Here is a 12,118-nt window from a genome sequence, read left to right on the forward strand (position 1 = left end):
TTTGTTGATGGTTTTAGGTATATACTGTTTATTATTTTTAGGAAAGGTCCTTCTATTCCTATACTTTTCAGTGTTTTCAATAGGAATGGATGCTGTATTTTGTCAAAGGCTTTTTCAGCATCTATTGAGATGATCATGTGATTTTTGTTTGTTAGACTATTGATATGGTCAATTGTGTGGATGGTTTTCCTAATGTTGAACCATCCTTGCATTCCTGGTATAAATCCCACCTGGTCATGGTGGATGACCTTCGTATCTCAATGTTTTTTTAAGAAAGTCTTTGAGTAAAGAATAGATAGAGAGTAGATAAATTTTGCAAAGCTGCATTTCTCTCCTGCTGCTACTGCTGCTGCTGCCACTGATTCAGCCTGCATGGTCCCCGCCCAGCCTACAGCCTCTGCTTACCTGGGACCAGAACCCCTGCTGTGAGCCTGCACTGTGTCTTTTCAACACACAAGATGGGAGTTCTTAAGAAGATGGTGAAGTATAAATCCCCCTTTCCTTTGCTTGTTGCAGCTTCCCAAACTGATTTTTAAGCTGACCAAGGACTGAGGTATCACAGGGCCACTGATTTTATCCCTATGTGGGGCGAGGGAAGGAACTCTTCTCCCAAACATTCCTTGTGAGGCTTTTACTCCTAGGCAGTGCATACTAGGGTAGCGCCACCTACTGACAGGAAGGAGAGATTGCAAGCATGGCCCAGTTTCCTGCTTATCTCAAACAGCTTCCATTTCCAGAGAGCCTTATTGAGCTCACACAGCTTATGGCTTTAGGATGTCTTTTCTTACGTCTGTTCATGAATGTATTGATGGGATACCTTGCAGTTGATAGCTTGAGTACTCTCAAGATTCAGAGGAGAGATTCATATCCTTACACCCTCTTGCCATTTTGGCCTGCCCTGTCTCTGCTACACACCCAATATGGGATTCATTCATACTATGCCCAGTGCATATATGGGGAACTCCAGAGATGTGACCAAAGGAATCTAAACGGATGATGATACTGGGGGAGAAGAACCTTAAAGAGTCTGGAGGTGAATTTTAAGCCTTTTCAGACCCCATTGCTTTATTGATTGTTAACCCTTTAAGTTTTGTACCCCTCCAAATAGTGAACAAGTCTTTGTTGGAATTGAAGAAAAGGAGTCTTGAATTCAATGCCAGTATCCTGTCATGCTTATTTTATTTACTGAGTGTTTGCTTTAAAATTAAATTTTGTTTTTTAAGTTCACATATTAATCTGATCTATAATATTCTGTTACAATTAATCATTTTCAGTTACTGTGTTTTGACCATCAGCTATGTGTGCTATTACATTGTCTTTATTTGTACCTCCCCTATGACTCTATTGGAGAACATACCATTGTAAAAGTCCATAAACAACTTGTGCAAACCCTTTTCAGTGGCAAAACCATAAGTCCTTATGGATGCTGGGTTTGTCACCAGATCCATCAAAGTCACATGTTACCTAAATGGCCTTTTATTCCATTTTGCCTTTGTTAATTGTCACATAGATGATGATAGATGGACTCAATCAAACTGATTACAACTGATATAAAAGCTTTGGAGAATTTAATGAACTAAATAGCTCAATTGATTTTAAGGGGTCTTCAGAAGTGATTTTTAGATGTCTAGTAAGATCCCTACCTCTGACTGATCATTTGCCTGCCTTTGAGTTGTTTGTAACAAGAGGTAAGGGTCCATTTGTAGTTGAAGTGAAGTGCAATAGCACTGTTGTATTTCCCCATCTCCACATTTATTAAAAATGTAATGGATGAGGCATATGAAGTGATTTTCACTATTTAGTCCTCAACTCCACATTAAAATGGATGGGACATATTGGAGACAAGATTTTTACACTGTTATTGTCTCATACCAGAGGGAGGGAGGTCCCCAAAAAGGGGCTTGGTTACCCTATAATAGGTTATAATCTCATCCGGGAGATGTGAAGGATTTTCCTGGGAAGCCTAGTAGCTTCTGAATGGGTTTTTTATATTTGTAATTCTTCAGCTTACTCTACCCTTCCAACAGAATAAACTAAATTTTTGGTGACATTTTAGACCCAAAAGATTTTCATCAGCAGTACAGAGGTTTGTGTTTTTTCTGGGCTCCTCTGCCAAATTTTGGAATTATGGTAGTAATAGACTTGGTTAAAAATATCTTTGCCAAGGTTGAAAGATTTGCTAGATATGGAGAATTTGTGACAAGTATATATCATTTCATAGACTTTTTTAAATGTCACACAACAAGTGGCTAAGTATAAATTCATGTGAATCCTATATGATAGTGGGTTTGTTTGCTATTGTCATTAAGTGTGTTCTTGTGAATTTTGGGAATTTGATTTCTTTGAATGTGTATTACCTGTTATACTACTGTTTCATAAAATTGCTACTTGGTGAAAATCATTTGCACTCACACTATGGATCATGACCAAGTTGAAAAAGAAATGGATCTCATTTTTAGGTGAGAAACCTTTGTATTCTACCTCTCCTTGGCTGACATAGTGTGTCACTAATTGTGAGCTATATATTTTTTGATTTTTAAAACATTTTTTATTATTCTTTTCCCTTGTATGTGCAATATAGTATTTGAGTTTTATTTTTTCTCTATTTTTTTTAACTCAAAGAACATGTTATCAGTATTAAAAAGTTTTTTTTTTATTTTTGCACTAGGGTAAGTTTAAAATGTCCATTAGCACTATTGTCAATGTAAACCCAAAAGCTTTAGACTATGGAAACAGTGCCATTGTTGTTTAAAAAGTTATGGGACCTTGTTTAATGATTGTGTCTGATTCCATGAGAAGGGATTACAAAAAGAACATGCATAGTGGCAATTGAGCACATGGTCAAAGAGACTAACCAATTCCAGTGGGATTGATGAGATTCTGAGCCAAGACAAGAGGGCTTGAACATGCTTGAGGTTCAAGGTTGCAACTGTTTGACATATGTTTGACATATGACTTCCTCCTCCCACACTTCTATCAAGCACCTCACTTTGCCTTGCTGGCTTTACTATCACTGAGAGAAAAGGTAAAATCAGACCAGGGAATGCTATTTCCTAATTTGCTGCTAAAATCTAATCCATTTTCTTTCTTTCATAGTGTGGCAAACTTTGTATAGTCTTGGCTGCTGATTGAATAAGTGCATGATTGCTACTACAGCCTTTGGGACATTAGTCACTTTAATTGGGCCCTGATTTAAGGACCTGTTATAGGTTTATTTTTCCTTACTTAGAATTTTTACACATAAGACTTTGATATTTTATATTTCACCCAGGAGTTATTTTTCTCTTTTATTTGAATTTTTTGATATTTTTTATTTTCTTTTGCCAATTGATTCATATACCTCATAACTCAACCATGTATCCCTGTGTGATCCTTGTGTTTGTCAATATCCTCCTCAGGGGGGAATGTATTATTATCCTATAATGCAAAATTTAAATTTCTTTGAGAGTAATTTTAGGAAAAGAAACTTGTTACCTCCCCGAATCCAGAAAGTGAACTGTTTGGATAAGGCCCCATAAAGATGCCTGTAGAGATCACACGCTGCAGCAAAAGATCGACAGTGAACTTTGGGATATGATGATTCGAACTATGGGAGGTTGAACACATTTGTTTTGAATGTACGCTCTTATGCTGAAGGGAACTGCCCCCAAATTATTATTTTTTTTGTCAATGTAGCAATCATTGGTTTTGTACTTTTTCTCTTTTATTTCCCTTTTATTCCCCAATTATTGTAATTTCCCTTTAGAAACTGCAATATTGTATATACCTTTAGTTAAAAATCTTTAGAGATTTAAGTTTGTTATGTTTAAATGATCCACTGGGGTGACTAGTCTCCCAAAGGATCACAGTGGGAGATGTGTAATTAGAATTTGGGGCCCTTGGAATTTATTTCCCAGAATCCCTTTCCTTTTTCATCCCCATGTTGTGTCCTTACATTCATAGAGATAAAAGGTATGTAACTCCTCCCTCCCCCCTGCCTCTCTCTCTCTCTCTTTCTCCTCCCACTTTTCATGGTCCAGGCAGCTCCTCTTTGCTCAGGCTATCATTTTCTTTACTTCAAGTTATTATTAATAAATCTTTCAAAATATAATACTTGGAGTATTGTATATTAATTTTTCATCTTACACTAGCAAGGTTCTCTGCACAAAACAGGTGATCAGTATCTTGTTGTTGAAGGAATGCATGTTATCTAAACCCTAGTACTAAGAGGAGATTTGGGAGATTCTGTAGTTAGTGCTCTCTTGCCCCACTTTGCCATTTGATGGGTAATGAGCATTTGCACAAGTTACCAACTGGAAACTATGGTATTTGACATATAGGAGGTCTCCAGCAATTAAAAAAACATTCTTTTTGTCCTGTGGAATAGCCTTTAATTCACTCAACAACTATGCAAGCAAGTACAATTCTAGGTCTGACTTTTCTGTTTTTTAATATTTCTATATCTCAAATTTAATTTGGGAAAGAAAGGCTTATAAGATTCCCATGGAATACTAATTTTTTTTGTATGTCTGTAGGAAATTTGCTTGGCAGCTTGAATTACTTTATTTGTTTTTCTACCTCATTTTGACATTTTTTCAAAATTAATTACTTTATCGATTACATTAAAATTCCTTGGTTGCCCATTCCCTCCCCTCAGAGAAGGCATCAACTAATGAAAAAAAGTACATATTAATTATTTCTTTTGTGTTTCTATCTATCAGTTCTTTCTCTGAAGGTGAATATTCAAAAGCTATTTTCTTCAAATATTAATTCTGTAGTTGTATATGATATTCTTTTGGTTCTACTTATTTTGCTCTTCATAATTTCATATAGGTCTTTCCAAGTTTTTCTTAAATTAACCTCATCATTTCTTGGAACATTCCATCATAATCATATATTACAACTTATTCAGCCATTCCCCAATTAATGGATATTGCATCAATTTCTCATTTATTGCCATTACAAAGAGAGTTGCAATAAATATTTTAGGACATATTGCTTCTTTTCCATTTTCCCTAATCACCTTGGGGAAAAGACACAACAGTGGTATTGATAGGTCTAAAGGTATATCCAGTTTTATAGCTCTCGGGGCATAATTCCATATTGTTCTACAGAATGGTTGGATCACTTCACGATTCCACCAACAGTGTATTAGTATTGCCATATTCCCACATCTTCCTGTTGTCATTTGAAGGAAGCAAGAAAGGAAAAATCCAAGCATTTATTAAGTGCTTACTGTGTTTCAGGCACTGTTCTAAGCCCTTTATAAATACTTTCTCATTTGTTCCTCAGGTGTTATTTTTAGCACCCGTTTTACAAATGAAGAAACTGAGGCACAGAGACATTAAGTGAAACTGTCATAGAATTCTGGATCCAGAGCTGGAGGGGACCTCTAAGGTCATCAAGTCCAAACCCCTTTGTTTTACAGATGAGGAAACTGAGTCCAATAGAAATAAAGTGACTTTTCCAAGGTCACACAGCTGTTAACTGTCTGATGCAAGATTTGAAATTGGATCTTCCTAATGCAGAGCCCAGTGCTTTATCTATGTCAGCATGATATGCAAACTCTAGTTTGAAGTCAGTTTGTTCTTCCTCGTTCTTCTCCACCTCTTTAATCAAATATTGTCTTTTTTTTTTTTTAACTCTTACCTTCTGTTTTAGAATCAATACTGTGTATTGGTTCCAAGGCAGAAAGCAGTAAGGACTAGGCAATGGGGTTCAAGTGACTTGCCCAGGGTCACACAGCTAGGAAGTGTCTGAAGTCAGATTTGAACCCAAGATCTCTCATCTCTAAGCCTGGCTCTCTATTCCCTGAGCCACCTAGCTGCCCCCAATCAAATACCATCTTGAGGGTGATAATATAAAATGGCAATATTAAATAAAAGGGAAAGGATGGAGGCAACTGGAAACTGTTCAGTTGATTTTATGGCAGCTCTAGCCAGAGCTGTACATTCTCTTGGTGCGATGCTTTGGTATTTGCTTGAGGACTCACACAGTATCCAGGGGATACCCAGGGGATTATATTTAATAGGTCTGAGTCCAGAGTTTCAGAACAGAAATCAAGATATAGTGTCTGACCAAGACTTATTGCTTCTGTAGAATCTTAATGAGAGTTTATTTTCTCCTTTTGAAATGGAGATTATCTCAGAAGATTCTGGTGGCCATTAAAGGGAAAAAAAATAAGTATTAAAAATTTTTTAAAAGTCTTACTTTCTATCTTAGTAGCAACTCTAGGGCAGAAGATCAAGGGCTAAGCAAATGGGGCTAAGTGACTTGCCCAGGGTCACAAAACTAGGAATTTGAAATGGGTATTTATTAAGCACCAATTATGAGTCAGGCACTGTGATAAGCCATTTACAATTATTATCTCATTTGATCTTCACAACAACTCTGGGAGGTAGGTGCTATCATTATTTTACATGGGCAAAGAGCACTTAAATGACTTGGGCAGGGTCACACCATTAGTAAAGGTCTGATGTTGAATTTGAACTCAAGTCTTCCTGACTCCAGGCTTAATGTTCTATATATTGTGATAACTAGTTGCCTTCTGAAATCAAAATAAGATACCACTCTCAGTTTGCATCCCCTAATTATAGTGACCTTTCTCCTCTTGCACCTTAAATAGCACATCATATTTATCTAATGATACAGTAACACACACATATAAAAAATTCTACAGAGAATTTTACATAAATTGTCTCACTTGCTTCTCACAACAATCCTGGGAGGAAATCACTACAGGTATGATTGTCCCCATTTTATAGTTAAGAAAACTGAAGCTCAGACATTAATTGACTTGTCCATGGTTTGTTGTCGTTGTTGCTGTCGTCATTATTGTATCATTTTCAATTGTGTCTGACTCTTTGTGATCCCACATAGGGTTTTCTTGGCAAAGATCCTGGAGTGGTTTGCCATTTCCCTCTCCAGCTTGTTTTACAGATGAGGAAACTGAGGCAAAGAGGGTAAAGAGACTTGCCCAGGGCCACACAGATAATAAGTGTCAGAATTTTTTGTTCTGTACACTCTGGCACTACATAGTTGTCCACAGTTGTATGGCCAAAAACTGAATGAAGTGGGTTTTAAATCAAATTCTTTAGATTCCAAGTCTAGTATTGTCTGTCCCACCTTCATAAAGGTACTTTTGTCTATAGTCATTTGTGTGACATCCTCTTATTTAGACCATAAACTCCATGGGGGTAAAGATGGCATTTTCTTAACCAGAGAAGACTTAAATAAACGGATACAAAGTGAAATGAACAGAACCAGGAGAACTTTGTACACAGTAGCAGCAATATTATACAATGATCAACTGTGAATAATTTAGCTATTCTGATTGAGGGCAGCCAGGTAGTGATGTGGATAGAGTAGTGGGTCTGGAATCAGGAAGACCCATCTTCCTGAGTTCAAATATGGCCTAAAGACACTTACTAGCTGAATGACCCTGGGTGAATTACTTAACCTTGTTTGCCTCGGTTTCTTCATCTGTCCAAAGAGTTGGAGAAGGAAATTTCAAACCATTCTGGTATCTCTGCCAAGAAAACCTCAAATGAGATCTTAAAGTGTCAGATGTGACTGAAAAAATTGAACAACAAAATTCTGATCAATGCAATGATCTAGGACAGGTCTTATAAAAAATGCTATTTCCAGAGAAAAAAATTGATGGAGTCTGAATGTACACCAAAATGTTTTTTTTCAATTTCTTTTTCTTGCTTTTTTTTGCAATATAGCTATTATGATAATATGTTTTGTATGATTTCACATGTATAATTGATATCACATTTCCTAAATGGGCAGAGTTGAGGCAAGAGGGAGAGAATTCAGAACAAGCAAAAAATTTACAAATGAATGTTCAAAATAAATAAATAACATGTTTAGAATAAGAGTTGAGAGGGAGGGAGAGAATTTGGAACAAAAAAAACTAAAACAAATGCAAATAAATACTATATTTAAAGATTAAAAATTTTTTTTAAAAGACCATTTTCTCTCAATTGCTTTTTATCTGTTCCTCCTGTCTCTGCCCTCTCCCTCACCCCACCAATAATGACAATCTTTGCTTCTCTTCCTACATGACTTTGCCTTAATACTGGTGGCCCCTCATACTTGTGATGCTCTCTCTCTCCTTATCCCTACTTTTTAGCTTCCTTGATTTCCTTCCAAACTCACCTTGAATTTCACATTCTGCATGAGGCCTTCCTGTCTTGGATGACCTTCTGTCTTCTCTGTATATATCATATATGTACATAGTTATTTACATGTTGTCATCTTTACTGGAATGTGAACTCCTTAAGAGAAGGGACCATGGGAGCAACTAGGTAGCACAGTGGAAAGAGCACCAACCTGGAGTCAGGAGGACCTAGGTTCCAATTTATTTTTATTTTATTTTATTTTATTTACCAATTGCATGTAACAAATTTCCACATAAGTTTTCCAAAGTTATATGATCCAAATTGTCTACCACCCTCCTTCCCTCCCCCTTTCCAGAGCTGGCAAGCAATTCAATCTGTATTATACATATATTGCCATGCAAAACATATTTCCATATTGTTCATTTTTGTAAGTGAATAATCTTATAAAAACAAAACCCCACAATATATACCTAAATAAACAAGTGAAAAACAGAATCTTTCATCTGCTTTCCTGCTCTAACAGTTCTTTCTCTAGAAGTGGATAGCATTCTTTGTCCTGGATCAATGAATTGCTATAGTAGCTAAGTCTCACATTTAATCATTCCACAGTATTGCTGTTACTGTGTACCATGTTTTCCTGGTTCTGCTTATTTCACTCTGCGTCAGTTCATGAAGGTCTTTCCAGTTCACATGGAATTCCTCCAGTTTATTATTCCTTTGAGCACAATAGTATTCCATCACCAACAGATACCACAATTTGTTCAGTCATTTCCCAATTGATGGGCATCTCTTTAGTTTCCAATTCTTTGCCCCCACAAAAAGAGCAGCTATAGATATTTGTGCACAAATAGGTCTTTTCTCCTTTTTAAAAAATCTTTTTGGGATACAGATCTAGTAGTGGTATTACCAGATCAAAGGGTATGCCTTGTGGTATAGCCCCTAGGACATAATTCCAAATTGCCCTCCATAATGGTTGGATCAGTTCACAGCTCCACCAGCAATGTATTAATGTCCCCAAAAAGATCACTCCTGATGGTAATTTTTCTTTAGGTAATGTTTTACACCTTAAAATTATATAAGGAGTCAGTTTGTACCTGTCATCTGTGCCTGCAAGCATCATGGTCATTCTAGTTTTCTCATTTCTAGTAGTTTTAATCAATACTGATTTGGTGCCTTTAATATTTGGCAGACATTTGGCAGAATATCAAAACAAACAGGAGTTTGATTGGCATTTTCCATCTGCCCCAGATAGCCATGCTTTTTACATATGCTGAGGCGCATAATACACAACTTATGTTTTCAAAGCTGGAAGTACTCGAATATAGTGCAAATGTGGCTTTCAAAGGTACCTATTTGGGGAAAAAAAAATTTCACTATATTTGGGCTAATACGGTATACAGAACCAGTAACTGAAATATTGTGGAACAATCAAATGTACTAGACTTTGCTCCTAATAACAAAACAATTTTCTAGGATAATTCCGAAGGGCTTATGAAAAATAATGCTATCCACATCTAAAGAACTGTTTTAGGGGCAGCTGGGTAGCTCAGTGGATTGAAAGCCAGGCCTAGAGATGGGAGGTCCTAGGTTCAAATCTGACCTCAGACACTTCTCAGCTGTGTGACCGTGGGCAAGACATTTAACCTCTACTGCCTATCCTTTACCACTCTTCTGCCTTGGAATGGATATACAGTATTGATTCCAAGACAGAAGGTAAGGTTTTTTTTTTTTTTAATTAAAAACAAACAAATAAATAATAACAAAAAAAATAAAGAACTGTTGCAGTAGAAGTGCAGAAGAAAGCATATGATTTATCATTTGCTTATCTAGGTGTATGATTGGAGTTTTGGTTTTAAAAGATTACTCCATTACAAACATGAATAATATGGAAGTAGGTTTTGAATGATAGTACATGTAAAACCCAATGGAATAGCTTATCAATTCCAGGAGTGGGGGAGTGAAGAGGAAAGGGAAACAACATGAATCATGCAACTTTGGAAAACTTGTGTAAATTTGTTATTGGAATAAAATAAAGAAAAAATAAAAAAATAAAAATATTTGCTGGTTGCCTATATACATTTGACCCCAAATAAAATATTTGTTCAATTGAATTGAACTGAGTAATAATAATACTTAAAGGAATCTCAGAGTTTAGTTTTAACCTACTTTAGTCCTAACACCTACATTTTACAAAAGAGGAAACTGGAAGATCTGTGAGGGGAAGACCAAGGCTTGAGTCAGGGTGATATATGAATAGCCTTGGCTTAGTAAAAGGAGACAATGATCTGTTTTTATTTCTTTTAATGCTGCAGTCTTAAACATTTTAATGGATAACTTAATGATGCTTTTGCTCTGGGGCTTTTAGCAAAGGAGGTAATTAAAAATCCCAATTAGTGGTAATATGTTTATTGAACACACATATGTATACAAATGATCTTCACATTACATTGTTATAGAAACTATACACAATAAGCTCTATTCCTATATACTATCAGGTAAGAAATGAAGGACTAGAGTTTAGAAGTGTTTTTTTTTTCCTAGTCTTCAGCTTGGAAAGACTCATTATTTTAGGAGCTTCGATTGAACATGTTTGCAAATTCCACATCTCCTAGTTAATTAGGCTGGAAACATTTCCTGAGAGTCTGAGTGACCTCTCTGTACTGTGGTTGCTGCCAGCAGAGGTGCAGTCTCTTACTTAATTCAATATATCAAGGATTCATGATTTCATTAATATGGGTTTTCCCTCCGTTAACAAAGATTTAACATTTAAAAATTTCTGCCTTCGTGAAATATCCTTTGACGAAAATAAATAAACAAAATTGGGGAGATTCCACCCCCTGCATGAGCTTGGCCAGGTCTCTGCTTCTTGTCGTCTTTAAATAGAATTGTTCCTCGTTTCCCTCCATCGTGAATGGAAGGTAGAGGAGCTGAGTTCAAGTACTGCTTTTGAGAATCTCAGAATCTGGGTTAGTTACTTTCCCTTTCAAGGTTTCAGTTTCCTCATCTGTGAAACGAAGACTGATTTCTTGGTTTAACTGAGTAAGCTGTTCCTGAATTTTTTTAAGAATGAAAATCCCCTTCTAAAATCATAAAAGTGTCTGTCCGTCCTCTTCATTTTTCAGCCTAGGAGAAGAAACTTCAAGACACACAGCAGCCGCCGCAGAGGGAAGATTCCTGTCCGTCTCGTCCCCAAAGATGTCTCAGAATTTACATTCGCCAAACGTCTGGGTTTGGATGAAGTGGGACCCCGTAGGCCCTTTTCAAGTCTTCCAGCCAGGCGAGGAGTTGCTAGGGAAGCCTACAATTGGCTAACGGCTTTTCCCTGCCCCCTAGGAAAGGAGATCTTAAATCCCTCCTTTCCTAGTCTTTTTTTTTTGCCCCGCCTCCTTTAGGCTTCCCCTCCCCCTCCCCTCCTGTTCCGGAAGTCAAATAACGGCCTCACCTAGAATGCCGCACATGCGCCCTACCTCCCCAAGATCACTTCCGGGGGCTGCTCGCGGCCAACCGTGCCCTGGGCGGCGGGGTCGCCTGTGAGGCGCCGGCAGCGGCGACGTCTTCGGTGTGGGAAAGGCAGCGAACAAGCTGACGCCAGCCCGGGCGCGAGGAAACCTGCGTGCGGCGGTGGCCCTGCCTCCTCCTCCCGGCGCCTGCTGCCGGGTCATGAGCTCAGCCGCATGATGTGCGCCCGCCCGCCTCAGCTGCCGCCGCCCTCGCCGCCCGCAGGCCAGGAGGAGCCGCCGCGCCGGGCGGCCCACCGGGGCTCCCGCCCAGCCAGGCCCGGGGACCCGGGTGAGTGACTGGCCGTCTTCCCTGCCTCTTCTCGGCCCCGCTCGGCCTTACACCGCCCTCCTCTTTTTCTCGCTTTTCTCTCATTTCCCCTTCTCCTTATTTCTCTTTCTCATCTCCATCCTGCCTTCCTTCCTCCCTTTACCCTCTTTCCTCCTGTCTCTCACCATTTTCTCTAATTCCTATTTATTTTTCCTCTCCTCTCGCCTCCTTTAGGTTGTTGCTTT

The 12,118-nt window shown here is 38.1% G+C and overlaps 1 protein-coding gene across 1 annotated transcript in view; it reads left to right on the top strand.

The window, feature by feature from the left end:
* The first annotated feature begins 11,630 nt into the window (after positions 1-11,630).
* Positions 11,631-12,118, top strand: part of ZDHHC7 (zinc finger DHHC-type palmitoyltransferase 7) — a 52,156-nt gene continuing 51,668 nt past the window's right edge. The window contains exon 1 of the mRNA XM_044663199.1: positions 11,631-11,894. The gene's annotated coding sequence lies outside the window, so the exon portion shown is untranslated. The remainder of the gene's footprint in view (positions 11,895-12,118) is intronic.

This window comes from Gracilinanus agilis, chromosome 2 (genome assembly GCF_016433145.1).
Source record: "Gracilinanus agilis isolate LMUSP501 chromosome 2, AgileGrace, whole genome shotgun sequence".
In the NCBI taxonomy this organism is placed as follows: Eukaryota; Metazoa; Chordata; class Mammalia; order Didelphimorphia; family Didelphidae; genus Gracilinanus; species Gracilinanus agilis.